General features: G+C 42.9%; 1 pseudogene; it reads right to left on the bottom strand.

The window, feature by feature from the left end:
• The window catches only part of LOC142433597 (AP-3 complex subunit sigma-1 pseudogene), a 45,501-nt pseudogene extending 27,142 nt beyond the window's left edge, over positions 1–18,359 (bottom strand).
• Between the last annotated feature and the right edge of the window lie 613 nt (positions 18,360–18,972).

The raw sequence follows: 18,972 nt of genomic DNA on the forward strand, positions 1-18,972 counted from the left end.
TTTCCCTGTTTTTTCCCTCTTCTCAGGAGCCTAAAGCCATTACCCATACTTCCTCATTTTCTGCCCCAGTTTTCCCCAAACTGAGCCATTCAGACCCATTAATTTACGTTCTCCAGAGATTTGATTTTTTTTTAATCTGTGAACAAATCTGATTGGAAAGCACCAGATTAATCTCCTTAAAGGTGCTAATGTGTATAAAGCCTTAAAGATGCTTTTAAAACATTTTTTCAGTATTAAAAAGAGGGATAGCATACATACTCCTCCCCTAAACTCATTTTGTCCTGAAACTTTTTCAGGAATATTTTGAAAACATGGTGGGAAATATTCCAGCCCAAGATGAAGGGAATGATATTTCAAACCTAGAGCACATGTTCCAGGTCATGAACCATGCTAACTGCTTTTATAGGGGTTTATAGATTTAAAAGGCTGGTGCATTTGGTTTATAGTGATAGTGAAGAATATTTAAAAGTACTCCAAATCTGAGAAACTAACAAAACTAATTTGAGGAACTCTAGCCAGAATGCTCTTTAGAACTAAGGATACCAAAACTTCATCTCACATCCTTCAGACGTGTTATCAGGATGGACTAGCCCATGGGAAAGGTCAGTGTGCTTGATAAAGTAGAGGATTCGCTAAAAAGAGGAAGACCCCCCAACACAATGGCTTGACATGATGGCCGCAACGATGAACTGAAGCGCTTGTGAGAATGGTATGCACCGACCTCTGTTTGGCTCTGTTGTGCCTGAGTCCAGACCAAGTCAATGGCACCTGACAACAAGCAGGTCCCTGGGGGGTCCAAACACTGTGCTCAAGCATTAACCAAACAGTGAGCGGTCTCAAACCCCCCCTCCCCCCTGTCAATTTGATGGAAGAAAGGCTTAGTGGGTGATTTGCTTTGTGAAGATTGTTGTTGCTGTCATCATCGTCGTCGTTGTCGTTGTTAGGTGCTCTCACCAGGAAAATCCCGTGAGGCAGTCCTACCCTGCAATGCATGGACGGGGTCATCAAAAGTCACAATAACAGGAATGGACCTTGGGGGCTTTTTGGTATATTTATAGAGTAAAAGAGAGATTGTTGCATTTAAATTCTTCAAAACCCCTTCATGGTAGGAATTATAAATTTCCATTTCAGAAGGGAAAGAGAGAGAGAGAGAGAGAGAGAGAGAGAGAGAGAGAGAGAGAGAGAGAGAGAGAGAGAGAGAGAGAGAGAGGTGAAATCATTTGACCTCGTTTCCATAGCAGTAAGTAGGTAAGAAAAGATTTGAAACCACGGAAGTCTGGCTGCAAGGCTCTGCGTGACCACTCCGCGCAGCTGATGAAGACGGTGCACTCCCAGCAGCTTCTGCTAAAGCCAGAGAGAAAGTTCCAGATGTCCTCCTCAAAACAGGAATGCCATAAAAGTCACAAATGCTTAATTTTGGAAAGCATTCCTTATTTCCACTAATATTTTGTCATCACTTTTGTATTGATTTATTTCCTATTCTCAGAAATAACTATTTTAAGAAAATTGCATGGAATTTTCAAGAAAACAAAAACATATGATATAACACATTCCGTACAATCTATTTGCCTATTATTTGGTACATTGAAAATGATCTCTAAGTCAGCATTTGAAAAGGAATCCATGCACAATTAGAAATTAATTATAAAAATATTAACTTAAAATTCAATATATAATAGATTAAGTGGATGTGTAATTTGTTGGCCTACAAAGGCGTATTATAAAAGAATCACATTCTCCTGCCTAACAATGGTACCATACAAACATATATTCCAATTTTTATAAAATTTTAATAAATTTTGTAAGTATTACCTTCTCTCTTTCCGGTTTTTCCCAGAGCAAAAAAAAGACCACGTCTACTGTGTGGAGTATATTCCAACTCATAAAGGCAACTATAGAACCGATTAGAACTGCCCCGGTTGTTTGCCGGAGCAGACTCCCATGTTCTTCTGTGTGTGTGTGTGTCTGGGGGGGGGGAGGTTCGAACTGCCGACTGGTTAGCTGCCAAGTGTTCTTTAACCACTGTGGCACTAGGGGTCTTTAACTAAAATTTAGGATTGTATAATGTCAATTCTGCAATGAACCACTGGCAATCTGGTTGAAAATAAATAGTGAAATAATTTTTAAAGTAATAAAGAAGGGTTTTCTGGTGATAGCACAAAGTAAGCGATGTCAGCTAAGCAGCCCAAGGACTGTGGTTTTTCTCTTTCACTGGTATTTCTGCAGCACTTTCTTTCCATCAGGCCTGGAGGTAGTTCTTCCTCCTGCCCCATTTGAAGGCTCTGTGCCAACCCGCTTTATTAGAGTATTCCGTTGTCTTGCTTCAGGAGCTGGACCTTACTCATAACACATCCAAAGCGTATGGGAGGAAGCCTCACCGTCTTCACTTCCCAGGAGCATCCTGGTCACACTTCTTCCGAGACAGATGTGTTCATTCCTCTGGCAATATGTGCTACATTTAATGTTCTTCTCCATCACGTGCATCCATTCAAGTGCATCAATCCATCTTTGGTCTGTCTTATTCAATGTCTAACTGTCACATGAATATGTGTCAGGTGTACCTGAGTCTTCAGACTCACGTCTTTGCTTTTTAACACTTTAAAGAGATCTATTGAAGCAGAGTTATCCAAAGCCAAACATCATTTGATTTCCTAACTGCTGTTTCCATTGGCATTGATTGTGGATGCAAGCAAAATTTAAACCTTCACAACTTTAATCATTACTCCATGAGTCAATGTTTCTAATTAAGCCAATTGTGAGGATTTGTGTTTTCTTTACATCCAGGTTTAATTCCTATGGAAAAATACAGTCTTGGATCTTCATCTGTAAGTATTTCAAATCTTCCTCACTTTCAGTAAGCAAGGTTGTACCATCTGTGTATTGCTGGTTACTAATGAGTCTTCCACCAATCCTGATGCCACATTCTTGTTCTACCTTCCTGGATTATTTTCTCAGCATATAGACTAAACATGCATAGTAGAAGAATTCAATGCTGATGAATGCCTTTGTTATTTTAAACCATGTAGTCATTCTGTTCAAATTATTATCTCTGAGTCTATGTACAGCTTCCACAGCAGCACAATTGTGTGTGCTGAGATTCCCACCCTAAGACGTTAGCCATGAGTTGTTACGCTTCACTCTGCTGAATGCTTTCGCGTGGTCAGTGATGCGTAGGTAGACATCGTTCGGATATTTCCTGCTTTCAGCTAGGATCTATTTGATAACGATCCATAATAATATCCCTTGTTGCCTGCCCTATTCTGAATCTGACTTGAATTTCAGACAGTTACCTGTCAATATACTGTTCAATAACTTCCATATCTGGAGCTATCTGAAAAATAAAGCACCTCATAGAATTCCGGAGAGCCAGCGTGGCATAATAGTGATGAGCTGGGCTGCGATCTACAAGGTCATCACTTCCGACCCCCCAGCCGCCTTTCAGGAGAAGACTTGACCTTCTCCTCTCCTAGAGAGTGACAGTCTCAGAAACCCCAAGGGGCCTTTCCACTCAGTCCGATAGGGTCCTGTGAGTCGGCGGCAACTCTATGGCAGTGGGTTTTTTCCGAGGGTTCTCCTACTGAGTGACTTTTGGCAAGGCACTTAACCTCTGAAATTCTCAATCTTTTCGTCTGTTAAGTAAGGTGGTTAAGATCTCCAAAAACGTAACTAATTTAGAAAAATTCCAAAATTCTCTGAGTCTTTATCTTCACAGTGTGCTTCAGCTCCCCTGGCACCCCCTCTTTTTCTCATCTTCATCTCTATTTTCCAGAATAGACCAGAGGGCAACAGGTTGTGTGTGTGTGTGTGTGTGTGTGTGTTTTGTGTATGTCAGGGCTTTTTGTTTGATTAAGCAAAACTCAATAGATTTTCTTGATAATCTTAATTTATTCTGCTTGGCCATGCCTTCAGTTAATGTAGTTAAAGTGTAAAAGCCATCCTGCAAGCATCTACAGTCACCCTCTTTTGTTTCCTCTCTTACATGATCCAGCAGGTACTACTCTTCTAGGTGAAAATCTTAATAGCAGATTTTTCTGAAAAATCAAATCTTCTAACCATTTCCCCCAAAAATGCAAACTAGAAAAGTGGCCCATGCCCCAACCACTCGTCCACCTTCTTGAGAGTAGTATCATTTTCCATTCAGGGAACGAATCTTTCTAAATACATGCCAGGGCACCTCGACCAACACTTGTCTATCAGTTTGCCATTGGGTCAACATAAAGAAGACAAAAATCCTTACCACAGGACCACTAAGACAAATAGAGAAAAGATGGTCCTTGTCATGGATTTCTTCTTACCTGTGTCCCCAGTCAACGTTCATGGAAGCAGCAGTCCAGATATCAATTGGTGGATAGCATAGCACTGCACAAATGTGTGCACAAGACCTGTTTAAAGTGTTAAGGAGCAAACATGTCATGTGAAGGGCTGACTCACCCACCCGGTTCCTGTGATGCATGGGACAGCTGGGCACTGAACCAGCAAGGCACAGAAACACTGGTGCATGTGGATGACAGTGCTGGCAAAGCGTATGCGCGGTGCCACGGGCTGCCAGAGGAACAAGCCAATCTGTCTTGGAGGAAGTACTCTACCTTACATTTATTATCAAGTGAGATCCGTCCCTGGAAAAGGGCATCAGCGTCGGTAAAGGAAAGGGTCAGTGAACCAGAAGGCCCTTCACTAAATGAATGGACACAGTGGCCGAAGCATCACAACAATTGTGAGGATGATGCAGGCCTGGGCAGTGTTCAGTTCTGTCATGCATGGTGCCCAAGGCCCTTAACAACCAAAGCTGGGGCACCCAAAGAGTGGAAGACAGAGGGACAGACTGGAGCTGGAGTTCACAGAGCACCCAAAGTCCCCGCGGGAGCACTGTGACCTGGAGCACATGCTTCCTGTTGGAGGAGAGTGGATGGATTGTGATGAAGACATTCTAGACCCTTTCCTGCGCTCACATTCAATTTTTCGTTTTTTCAGAGTATTTGCCAATTAGGTAGCATACTCGGGTGACACAGCAGGGTAAGCACTGGGCGACTAGATTGCAGTTTGGGGACTGAGAACCACCAGAGGCATCTGACGGGGGTGGAGGGTGTAATAATAGAAGGGTCAGTGACCTCCCTCTGTAAAAAGCAGCCACTGCAAACCCCACGCAGCATGGCATAGTTCTACCCTCGGTCATCATAAATCAGAACAGAGCAGACAGCAACAGGGTTAGTGTGTGTGTGTGCGTGTGTGTGTGTCAGGGTTTTTTGTTTTTGTTTTTTGTTTTCTAGCGCCTTTCCCTCTAGCACAGAGGTTCTCAACCTGTGGGTCACAACCCCTTGTGGGTAGAACGACCCCTTCACAGATGTCACCTGATTCATAATAGTAGCAAAATTACAGTGATGAAGTAGCAACGAAAATAATTGTATGGGCGGGGGTCACCACGACATGAGGAACTGTATGAAAGGGTCGCGGCACTGGGAAGGTGGAGAACCGCTGCTCTAGCAGAATGTGGTAACACTTGCCCGAGTGCAGATGAGGTCAATAAGCTGTTGGATTTTCGCATTGTAAGCCTATTCTGGGAAGGCGGAATAAAAGTGCGTAGCTGCAACTTAAAGTATCATGTAGACTTACTTCGTGGACAAGGGTTTTCCCTCAGCTCCAGAGATCACCCAAATCACTCACTGCCATCAAGCAACTCATCGCAACCCTGTAGGACAGTGTCGCCCTGCCATTTTGAGTTTCTGCGACTGTACCTCTTCGTAGCACATGGCTCCATCTTTCCTCCACAGAGGTCACGGTCCCCATTAAAGGTCCGGCTCGTGGCTCACTAAGAATGGCTTATTGAATGTTAGAAAACACGTGCTTATGCTGACGGCTACTTGGATTATGTGAAGATCAGAGGATTCTTCAAGGAGCACATGCACTGAACTCTGCTCTGAGAGGCGATGTGGTACAATGGTTGAGCGAAGCTGAGATTCTAGAATCAAACGACAGAATTCATTCAGATTACCAGGAACTCCATCAAGGCATGACGATGTATGTGCCCACCAAATCACCTTCCTACGAGCTTAGGAGAGAGATCAGATAGTGCTCCCCTGCTTCCGGTCCATTCTCTGATGGCTGGAGCTTCCCCTTTTGTTGTTTTACTAATCTTGGTAAATGCACTGCCTCTGAGGAAGGTCTTTGGGCCCGGGATGTGGGTAGAAGCAATGTGGCCGAAGCCCTGCCACTCTGTCCTTTCATTTTCTCACCTGTTAAATGAATCTGAAATGCCAAAGCAGCTTCCTAGGGTTATGTGAAATTAAAATGCCATGCCATCGGTGTAAATGTTTTTATCAAGCTTCAAAATCGAGGCTGTTGTTACTATTAAATGGATAGACTCATAAAATGCTATTTTGAACACTTATGCACCTGAAACGCACATTAACATTCACAGCAATCTTGGGAGGTAAATATTGGTGTTCCCAGAGAAAGCAGAAGCTCAGAGAAATCGAAGAGCATGCTCAAGGTCACACAGCTTAGTCAGCACCAGCAGCAAAATGCACACCAAATCAGAGGCTACAATCCAGATTCTTCCCAGCATGTAAACTGCCTAACCCTTCACAGGGCACCACCATGCTGTTGGTCATTGCTACCACATTGGCCGCAGTTCCTAGCATCGATCTATGCAGAACAGAAGGAAACATTGCTGGGACCGAGCCAATACCCTGCTGTTGCCTCCACTTTGATTCTGATAGGCCTTGTCCAAGAGTATAACAGCCCCTAAGGTCTCTGGGGCTGTGATCTTACAAATGCAGGGTCCCACATCTATTTCCCGTGGAGCAGATGGTGGATTGGAAGTGCCAGGTGTGGGCTAGCAGCCCAGAGCCTGAACCACTGCACAACCAAACCTCCAACACCAAGAATAAATGCCCCAAACCGCCATCCAGCCCATTTCTACCCAGAGGGACCCTATATGAGGTTTCTGAGACTATGAAGCTATAGAAAGGGGCAAGATTGAGGGGGTCAAGGGGGTGGGATGGGGGCTTCAGACAGCCTCAGCTCAGCAGGTGTTTAGTAGCTATATGGCCAGTGAATGTGCAAATGAATTGTGTTTGATAGCATAATTGTGCACATCACAAGATTTCACCTTATTTGAATATGTAAGAGTCAAAGCCATAATAATAAACATCAGCGGCAGTACATAAGATCACACAATTTCACTCACAAGACAGCATGTATCAGTGGCGAAGGTACTGGAATTTGGACTCACAAATTGAATGGTAGGACCGACTAAGCAACCAGGAAGTTGCTATTCCGTGCAGTCTCCCTAGGCTGGTGCCAGTACACATTCTGGGCCGATGTGATAACAGCACATTTCACACCTTCATGTGTGGAGACCAATAAATCTTAGTCCTTCCCGAAGCACAGGCCTGCTTTGGGGTAAAATTGCAGCCATTGATCTGCAGTTGAGCTCTGACTTCGCTTTCGGCCTTTTTCCTTTCACGCGACCTCTGTCGATTCAGATGTGGGTCACTGGGTGGTAAACTGCACAGGCAACCAAATGTGGGAGACGCTAGGAGTGATAGCATTTTAGATTGCTGCTTCTAAACTAGAAGCTGAGAGAGATTTCAGAGCAAATGCTTGTTATATCCTAGAGCCAATGGGGAGGTCAGAACCAAGGCACTGCGGCTGCTAATTTAATGCTGAGCTAGAAGCCCCTCTTCACGACAGGAACGACTGCAACGGGCCAACACAGGGGACTTGAACCACACACCAGTGCGTCTGGCCCCATCATTCATAGATTGGGAAACTGAGGTGCAGACACGGGGACGTGGCTGGGAGTCTAGCTCAGAGCTCCAGCCTCCGGTCCAGGCCTGCAGTGAGCTGCCTTTTTCCTCCCGCCCTCTGCTCGCTGCGGCCGCTCACCACTGAGGCCGTTGACATTTCAGAGCCCAGCACCATAAATCCTTTATGTTGGCTGCAGCAAAACAACGGAAAGACACATCTTTCTTCTCTTAGAACACTGAGCACAAGATCATGCCCAGATGCCATGGTTAATTGTGGTTAAAATGTAATGCCACAATGATGGATTGCACTCGAGGGGAGAGGGGGCTGAAGAGTTCATGGACTCCCAAAAGAGCCGGGTTTCTGAGGCGCTTGGAAGGAAAGGTTCGGGTGGGGGCTTGTACAACTCTTGAGCTACATCTCAGATAGTGGCATGGCTCAAAGCCTGGGTTTTCATTCTATAGCCGTGTGTGTGTGTGTGTGTGTGTGTGTGTGTGTGTGTGAGAGAGAGAGAGAGAGAGAGAGAGAGAGAGAGAGAGAGAGAGAGAGAGAGAGAGAGAGAAGGGAAGAGGTGTTCCTGGGCTTCCTAGCTTGAAACCTTTCAGAAAGATATTTAAGGGTTTAATTTCAATTTGAATGCAAGCTAGCTCAGCACTTGCAGGGATTCTGACTCATCATCCTGGACGAGGCAGGTGTGTGCACACACAATCCCTTAAATGCTCGGAGTCCCGGGGAGCTGTCTACTGCTGGGAACGCCTCGACCACATAGCCCAGCTCAGACATCGCATTAGGTCATGCTTAGTGACACACCAGGCAGCTCACCGTCCCAAACTAAATCACAAGTGAAAGGATGTTTATTTTGCAGTTGTCCCACATTTTCTCTGCCCCTCCTCACTGAAGTCCCTAGATCCACAGGACTCGACCATGTAGTTCAAAGACATCTTAATTCTACACCTTCTGGATGTTGTTGCTGTCATTAACTTCCAAGGAGTCATCCTTGTCCTGCATCCACATGGCTGGTTACAGGTTAGATCGCTGTCATCCATCGTGTTTCCATTCGTTCATGACCCAGGCCTTTCTTCTTGTGCCGTGTCAGTCCGGGAGCTGGACTGAGACCTGTCATGCATCGTAGCAACGCAGAAGCCTCCACTGGCAGAGGAAGAGATGGGTGTGCACCCAAACCCTTCCTGATCCTTTCAGTGCAAGAGAGCTCAAGTGAAATATTATTTGACTGAAAGAATTCACAACAGGATACAGTCTGAAGAATGCTATCTCCTTGTTCTGCTTGCCCATAAAGACTTGAATTTTAAGGTCCTTTTGCCCTATCCCAGAGGGAGCGCTCAGCGTGTACAGAAGGCATTTGTGAGCTGTCTGGACTTCCTTGGGTACTCCCAGTGTGACTCTTAATCCAGAGGCTGTGCTGAGAGTTGGTTTCCATTCCCAGAATATCTTGTTTCTCTCACTCCACCCAATGAGTTTTTCTTAGTTTCTAATGAGTTCTATTAAAAAAGAATAAAAAACGACAGGGTCATGCCAGTTAACCTGTTCTGGACCTGGTCCTTGTGCCAAATACAAACCTTGTATGATTTACTCCTTCCCACAGCCTTCTGGGGGAGCTGTCCTGATTCTCATTTCAGAAATGAGGGTGAAGAAGCCTGTCCAAGGAGACGGGAATGAGACTCAGCCAAGTCCTCTGACTCCACCCACGTTGCTAACTACTGAAGCTATAAGAAAAAACACCAGTCTCACTCTGAAAGCCCCAGTTTGCATCACACACCTGTCATTAATAGATGGTGACTCCCCTTTTCCTCACCTTCCTCAGACTCCTTTCTCATCTATAAAATAAAGAGATAGCAAATGCCAACCACGCTTGACTAAGGTGAGAATTCAACGTGAACAATCATTTGTAAAGCAGTACCAAATTTATCTCAAGGTTTTTCATCAATACAAATGTACCGTGTGTTCTTTTTCCTTTTTTTAAACACCCCCATGGGAATTTTATTTCTGCCAACATATGAATTTTACAAAAGACGGGCAGGTATCAGATATTAGTGAGCTGGGCTCTCTCCATTGTTCTTCATGCAAGTTTCCCACAGTGCCTTTAAAACATATGAATGAACGATCTTCCCTTGGAAATAAGAGAATCAAGTCAAATGTAAGACGAAGACTTTGTTAATTCAGAATTGTCACGGGTCTGAAGACATACTATGGGCGTGTTGTGACCTCGTGAACAAGTCATCAAGGAGAAGGAAAGTTTTACTTGTAGCCCGGTTTTGACCCAACGTTGGCACTCTTAGGCCTGTTAACACTACTTTAATCCTCCTTGAGCTTCTGCACCATTTCCAAGTCTTCATAACAAAATGACCATGCGGACAGAGGGTTAGATGAGCCCTGTTCCTCTCCCCACCCCCAACTCTATCTTCTATTTTGGGATTTCCCCCTCCCCTCTTGTACCTGGCAGGTTTCCCAAGAAGTGCTTCAGTTGCAAAGAAGGAAAATACTGACAGTGCATAATTTAAATGAGAGAGATGTGCCATGCCACATTTTCATTAAAATTACAGAAAAATCCAAGCTGTGTGGAGTTTAAGGGAGATCAGAATAGAGTCCAAAGTGCTATCATTACATTTTGTAGTGTTTTTTTAGCTCAATAAAGCAGCTGTCCTATATTTGCAAAATAGCTTGGAAATTGTTGGTCGTGGAAAAGGAAAGATGCACACTGGTTGTTTTTGTTGTTTTTTTAATGTGTGTGTATTTTCTTCCTTCATTTCAGCTTAGAGTTCTCTGCTAGTTACAGGAATTAGAAGAAAATCAAAGTGCACAATTCCTATCATCTCAATTAGCATCTAAATCTGAAACCAAAAATATATTGAAAGAGCTTCTAAAAGTGGGCTGGGACAGGGTCTTGCTAACATATTAATAAGTTCTGACCCACAGATCAAATACTCCACTGGCTGATGAGTTTAGTAAAACCATGACACTTGTTTATTACGGTGTTCCAGTAACGGGGGTGGGGGAGGGGGAGGCAATCTGCTAATATGCAGAAAGTCACCAAATAAAGACGTGATCTGGGGGCAGGGAAGAAAAGACCTGAAGCTAATGTGGAGAATAACAACTATTGAAACAATACTGGTTTCTTGGTAATTATTGGTTTACATCACTCTGAGTGGCACAATCGTTTAAGCACTCAAGTGGTAACCAGGAGGTTAGCAGTTCAAATCTGCTTAGAAGAAAGAAAGACCCGTTGATCCAATTCTCAAAGATCAAAGCCTTGAAAATCTCCTGGGACCCCACCCCTAACACACACACACACACACACACACACACAGACACACAAAGGGGCCTAAATCAAATTTTTTTATATTTGCTTATTAAAAAGGAGAAAGAAAACCCTGTGGAGCAGTCTCACTCTGTAACACACGGAGTCACATCAATTAGAATGATTGGACAGCAACTAATTTGGCTTTGGATTTTGGAGATCAACAATTCTTCAAAACCTGAGATGATTATAGTTTGGGTTGAATAAGACTACTACTTTCAGCAACCAGGAGATTTCATGTCAACAGCAGAGATTTTGTTTGTACCAGACAAAAGCCCATTGTATTATATTATCTTAAGATCTAGGTTGAAGGATATCAAATAATAAAAATAATAAAAATCATTTTTGTTCTTTGTGAATCCAACAGAAAATTGTTGAGAATGTTTAGTAATCTCAGAGAAAACAAGCATAAAAGCTAACATTGGTATTTTCACTCATTCTCCAAATAAACGACATCTCTGTGATTTCCTAAGTGGAAATCTGTAACTGCTCTGAACTCCATCACCTTCTGAATTCAAGAGTACTTTCAGATTTGTTAACAAGTGGGGTTCTGCCTCTAACATAGACTTTGAACGTTCCACTGAATCACCCTGCAAATTCTATGTTCTATTTTTTCTTATTTCATGCCATATTTAATTCTGCAAATAACACAAGAACACATTTCTGTAAAAAATATCAAAGAACAGTAGATACAAATGAAAGACCATTTTATTCTCCATTTCCTATGTAACCAATGCCAATAGTTAACTTATTGTAGCTTTCAGTGCTTTATGTTTTAGATATTTTTATATTCGCAAGTTATATGATTTCAGTGTTCTAGTTTGCTTCATAAATAGCATCATATTAGCAACTTTGTTTTCTTTTTTAAATTTCAGTTTTCTATTGTTAATATCCCACATTTCCAGAGTACTGTGAGACACAAATTGCAGTTTAATGAAGTAAAAGCCACCACCCACCTATAAGTCAGTGCTCCAAGTCCCCCTCTTAATCACAACTTATTTTCATCCCCAGAGGACATCGTGTGTGAAAATATTCTATAATGATTTATTTATAAGCAGTCAATATTCAAAATGTTTGCATTTATCTTACAATTAGCCAACTTTTAAAATACCCAAACAATTCCTAGAAAAAGAGCAGGAGGAATTTAATAATAAAATTACTATTAGGAAATATAAAAAATGTTGCAACTATTTCCAATTTCTAGTAACTTATATTTCAACTAACACTACCAAAGAAAAAATAAGAAGGGTTAAATCTAAACTGAGGAATTAATTGTGAATGGAATACTGCATGGTTTTAAATCAAGAAATATGTGCATCAGGATTATATCATTTCACTGTATTAATTCAATCTGAATGCTGAGCAAATAATCCAAGAAGCTGGGTTATATGGAGAAGAATGTGGCATCAGGATTGAAGGAAGGCTTGTTAACAACCTGTGGTATGCAGATGACAACCTTGCTGGCTGAAAGCAAAGAGGACTTGAAGCACTTGCTGATGAAGATAGAAGCTTGCAATTGCAGTATGGATTGCAACCCAATGTAAAGAAAACAAAAGTCTAACAATAGTATCAGCAGACAACATCTTGATAAATGGAGAAAATAACAAAGTTGTCAATGATTTTATTTTACTTGGATCGACAATTGATGATCCTGTAAGTAGCAGTCAAGAAATCAAATGATGTATTGCATTGAGCAAATTGGTTGCCGAAGACCTTTTAAAATGTTAAAGAGCAAATATGCCTCGTCTCTTCGCCTCTTTGAGGCCGAAGGTGTGCCTGACATCAGGCACGGTATTTTCCATCACTTCGCAGCCATGTGGCAGCTTGACAATGAATAAAGACGACTCTAGATGGATGAATGCATTGGATTCTGAGGTTGGCAAAGGACATTGAAAGTACCACAGTGTGCCAGGAGGACACATGTGTCTGTTTTAGAAGAACTACAGCCAGAGCGCTCCTTAAAAGCGACAATGATAAAACCTGGTACGTGTGATAGTTACATAATCTGTTGTCAATTTGAGAGGGTTAAGAGTGAAGGGGTAGAGTCTAGCCTGTCAATCAGGTCATAGCGTGTCGACCTCATTTGGAGGCACTAAGGCAGCTGTTCTCAACCTATGGGTCGCAAACCCTTTGGGGGTCGATTGACCCTTTCACAGGGGTTGCCCGATTCATAGCTGTAGCAAAATTACAGTTATTAAGTAGCAACGAAAATAATTTTATGATTGGGGGATCACCACAACACGAGGAACTGTATGAAAGGGTCATGGCATTAGGAAGGCAGAGAAGCACTGCACTAAGGAAATAAATAGCTTGCTAGAGGCAGGGCACATGCTCAGTCCCTGTGGGACATCCTTGTTGACAAGCCACATGGAGATAGTCTGATGGTAGCCAGAGCCCTTGGAGCTGGAGGAGCCACGTGGAAACCCCCGCCAGTGCTGAGATGCTTCCACCACCACTGGGTCCACAAGGCTTTCCACCCACTGGCCTGTGATCTTCCTGCATTTGGTGTCATTGCATGTGTTTTGTGAGTCTGACGTGGACTTTATAGATTGGAATTGGACTTATGGGCTAATATTGGACTTATGACCTTGAGCTGAACTGGGCTGGGATGTTTTCTTAATGTACAATTACTCTTTATATAAACCTCTTTCCTATACACATATGCGTGTTTATGAATTTGCTTCACTAGTCTACCAAGACCAACACAGTCTAGGGTTCTCATATATGTGTAAGGGAGAACTTTATATCAAAAAAGAATTCCTCACATTGACAGTCGATTATGTAACTGCCACTCCCGGTCTCATATTTTGAGCATGTCATTAGGGGAAACCAATACCCTGGAAAGGGACATAATGCTTGATAAAGTACAAGCAAGATGGAGTGATAATGGTTACAATAATGGGCTCAAACGACAATTGGGAGCATAGTGCATTGTGTTGTTAATGGGGTCACTATAAGTCGAAGACACCCCACAACAACTATTGGGTAAATCTGCTGGACAAGACCTCTTTAAATTGCTGGGAAGTGAGGTTGCTACCTTGAAGATTAAGGTTCACCTGCGCCAAACCCATGGCATTTTCAATTGCTTTATATGCATGTGAAAGTTGGACATTGAATAAGCAAGACTGATAAAAAAGAAATGCAAGATTGAAGAAGAATCAAGGCATTTGACTTGTGGAGGAGAAAAATATCTAAAGTACCATGGACTACCAAAGGGACACACAAATCTGTGTTGGGAGAAGTATGACCAGAGTGCTCCTTAGAGACAAGGATGGCGCGGCCATCTTACACACCGGGGACATGTTTCAGGAGGGGCAGTGAACAGAGGAAGGCCCCCAGCAGGCTGGATTGGCACAGTGGCTGCGACGATGGGCACGGCCCGAGGGATAGCTGTGAGAATGTGCTTGACCGGGCAGGGATTCGTTCCCTTGTGCACAGCGTCACGATGGGTCAAAACGGACGCAATGGCACCTAACCACAACAGGTGCCTGTAGAGACGGAAGCTAGAGAACACTTGGTGGAATCATTTGCTGAAGTTCATAATGAAAACCAGAAAATGTAGATGAATGTTTCATTTCAAGGAAAACATCGAGTACCAAAACTGGTTTCATAGGAGTCTCTGAGTGGCCCCCATGTTTTACAATCAACTACTAACCAAAATGTTGGTGACTCAACTCACTCAGAAGCACCTCATAAGAAAGGCCTGAAGATTTGCTTCTAAAAGATCAAGTGGTAATCTTTAAGTACTATTGTTTAATTTTGCCAGTTTTGACTTTTTTTTAGTCTCCTGAAATTCTAGGCCCCCTTCAAGTGTCATTCTCTCAAAGGTTTTCTTGTATGCCTTGTCATTCACCAAGTTTTGGTAATAATTACTCTCATTTCTCCGGGATATTTAAAACCTTTCCATTGAAACTAAACTCACTGCCATTGAGTCAAGAGTATATTCTGACACACAGTGAGCCTACAGGACAGGGTAGAACTGCCTCTTTGAGTTTCTAAAGAAGAAGCTCTTTATGTTCTTCTCGCCCTGTTTCTCTCCTACGCTCATCATTGCAAATGGTCGAATGCACTGGATCAATTTTCCTCCTTTATACTATGCAGATCTCCATATTCTGGGACTTGCTCATTTCATTTCCTTATTGTTGTCCAGCATATTCGTTTGCCCTCTATAATTCACATAAATGGAACCCTTAACATTGTGTTCCACCCATTGCCCACTAGCTCCTTCTGACACATTACTACTGGCATTGGCTGGAGTAGAACTGCCCCAGAGTTTCTAAGGCTGCGATTTCAGCAGAAGCCAATCACCTACTATCTACCTACCTATCTACCTACCTACCTACCTACCACCTCCCTCAGAGCAACTGGTGGGGGAAGTTCACCAACCTTTCTGTGAGCAGTCCACTGCTTAACCACTACATCACCAGAGCACCCTATGCCCCAGCCAGGTATTTGTCAATAAATCCACAGATATAAAATTTAAACACAAAGTGGTGTTTACCAAAAGAAAATTCAGATACTGCTGTTGTATACTTGTTACACAGAACTAAGTTCCTGCAAAGCTAGATTGCCTGCTGAGTCTCTCCACCTAAATGATTTGTCATCACCTGAAATTCAACCTATAAAAAGGGCAATCATCATTTTCGCCCTCAAGGCCCGGCATCTCTCCTGATTGCTGTTTCTATTAACGGCATCGGCTGCACTCTTCCAGAAACCCAGCCTCGAAACCTTGAGTCATCTTTTGTTTATTCCAACTTCTATCTTCAGTAACTTTGACGTCTCCGTTTCCTCCTTTCCATCTCCACCCATTTTGGGGCCCATTGAATGGTTCTTGCAGTAAAAATCTAATTGGTATCCATTCATTTTCTCTCCTTTAGGCCAATATACATCCTAGAAGATGAAATGTAGTAACTCACACTCTGATCACACAAGAAGCCTGAAGATACATCTAAACAACCTAGTCGTATAAACAACCTAGCCATAACTGCTCCTAGGTATGATCTTCAACAGCCTTCCGGACGCTTATGAACCACTCACTGCCTCAGTAAGCAGGCTTGCCTGCGAGCAGTTTTTCTCCATCTTCATCCCGCTCCTTTTCCTGATCTCTGCTAATATTTATCCAATTGAGTCCGACTCGGTACCTGACACTAGGCCAGGCACATTACAGGTGTGGTGTGCAGGCATTTCATCGTCACTACATCCTGGTCGTAGTGAGGGGGTGTTCTGGGACCAGAATGCCTGGACTCTAATCCCAGTCTGTCAACTGTGTGAGGAGGGATTTGATGGGGAAGTTTGGGAACTTTTCCTGTCTGTCTCGTCATTTGCTAAGTTTGGGTAATAATTAGTCATTTCTCAGGGTTATTTTTATAGAGTAACCTCCTTTATTACATTTTCATCCAAACCAAACTCACCGCCAGTGAGTCATGAGTCAATTCCGACTCGCGGTAACCCTATAGGGCAGGGTAGCACTGCCCCTTGGGTCTCCAGGACTGTAATTCTTTATGAGCATGGAAACCCTCCTCTTTCGCCTACAGAGCAGCTGGTGGTTTCCAACTGCTGACCTTGCAGGTTAGCGGCCCAATGAGGGAACAACTGCCTCGTGACAGGAGGGCTCCTTCGGACCTCTTATGACTTCAAAAGAGGTAGGGGAATTCAACTCAGCATTAGCGCAAGGCCAAATCCATTGAGTCAAAGGTCAGATATGTCTCCACCCACCAAACTATTTTTTAAATCAACTTTAGCACAGTTGTCCCTTCCAAAGCACTCTCTACTGGACTCAATAACCAACTACAAAGGCCACATGGCACTCGTAGAGGGTCCTCTCACTTATGAAGCCAACTAGAGAAGTTAACAGGTTTCAATTCCGAATCAGAAATACTCAGGATTGAATTCTTCAGTCAGGACAAGCTCTTCTCATACATGCCCTCAAGCAGGCCCACCACCTCTCAGCCATGAGACCCTTTGGCCTCTGCTGTGCTCAGGCAAGCATTAAGATTTTCTTGTAACTCTCAGCCATAGCTCCATGGATCAACAAACTTGGCTCCCCAGACCAATGTTCAGCAGTCACCTCTCTCCACAAGCACGTCTCTTGCTCCAAAGCATTCTGCTTTCTCGCTCTGTTGACCAGGAAGCCCACTGTTCTGTCTTGCTCTTGGTACTGCCGGTATGACTGCCATGTCTCTGCTGTGTTTGATGTCACTGTGGTTGTAGGGGACAAAAGAGACTTCAAATTCCACACATAATTTAGGGAGAACCTTTATTAAATCTTAAGCAGGATAAAGGCAAAACAAAGACACATCATTCAGATGAAGGAGGCCATCAGTGCGAGGTCATAATGGCATTCAAGGCTTTACAGCGCATCGATGTCAATAGGACATGGGAAGGCAAAAGAAACTGTCACCAAAGTATGATTTGGCAGCAGATCAGTATATTGCAGTGTCAGGTGGGATTACAGAAGCAGGTATGAGGCCAGGATAGAGATATAATTCTAGACAGAAAAACATCAATCCAGGGCTCTCTGACCAAGGTAATCAGGGTGTGACTCATGACTATTGAATTCTATTACCCCAAACATCCATCAAACACCCCCACCCCCGGAAATTCTCTTAACAACTAGATTGCCCTTCCCTGGACTGGCTAGGGGAATGAGAGTCATCCACTTTCTAAGACACTCGCCTAAGGGCAATGCTGTTCACAGGCAGTTAATGGTCAAAAGGAATTCAGGGGAGGCCTAATTTACTTGGAGACTCAGAAACAGATTTTGAGCTTTCACTGTTACCCTCGACCTGCAAGCTGTGTTATCAGCATTTAAACTCTACTGCACAGCTTTCAGTTTCGTAGGTCAAGGGGACGCCAGGCAGGGAGTTCGAGACCCAGAGCATGCACTCCATTCCTGGTTTTTCTTTCTTACCCGCACGGAGCCTCTTCTTTCTGTTTCTGCGATGGATCCTGTTAAAGCTAGGGAATGGCAAGCTAGGGAATGGCAAGCTGACCATTCCACCGAGGGAATTCAAATACTTTAACAACTGATTCAATGTCCGAATGACCATTTGAAGTATTAAAAAAAAGATACACCAAAAAGTGATTTTTTGGTTTCATACAGTTAATACTTTAGTAAAACAATAAAAGAGGTATACAAAAATAGATTATGTTCTAAAATTTTTACAATATTAATTAAAATTTCAATAATAGCTTACCAAAAACTATAAAACTGTTGTTTAAGACATTTCTTTTTGATCACGTCCACACTTTCAATATTCTTCACTTCTATCTGAGCATCACTGGCTGTGTGATTCATCCCTAATCATCTTTTCACGGTAGGACTAGGGTCCCGTTCCTTTTAAAGTAGGCCAATTAGACAATAGTCATTGTGTACGATTTATATTAGTAATAGTTAGACAACTTCTCTGAAGATATTAGGCTCATCTTTGAAAATCCTTTCACCACTTCTGAACTTACAGCAATTGCCCAGATAATATTTTTCACTCTTTGAACATTTTTCAGGAATCACATAATTCACTCAAAAGATCTCATGGGAATTTTGGGTGAAACACAGAGCTGCAGTGAATGACAGCATGCCACCCCTCTGGTTTTCTGGCACTTTTTCTCTTTATGTTATATGTCTGTTTACCGAAGAAATAAACACCAGGGAATAAAAAAACATAATACATTTCATGAAATGAATAAATATTACAAGCATAGTTCTTTCTAAGTTTTTATATCTATGGATGGAATAAGCAATAGTAAAGGTGCTTAGAAGATGCTGTTGTTCAGATGAATGCTAAAGAAGAGTCTGGAATGTAAATTTGTGATCTCCACATGGGCAACTGCCCAGCCACCCACCTTAGAGAGAACCCTGATTACAAGTGCATTGTAACAACGGGTTCACAGAACTCGACAAAATATTAGGT

Source organism: Tenrec ecaudatus, chromosome 1 (genome assembly GCF_050624435.1).
Source record: "Tenrec ecaudatus isolate mTenEca1 chromosome 1, mTenEca1.hap1, whole genome shotgun sequence".
Lineage (NCBI taxonomy): Eukaryota > Metazoa > Chordata > Mammalia > Afrosoricida > Tenrecidae > Tenrec > Tenrec ecaudatus.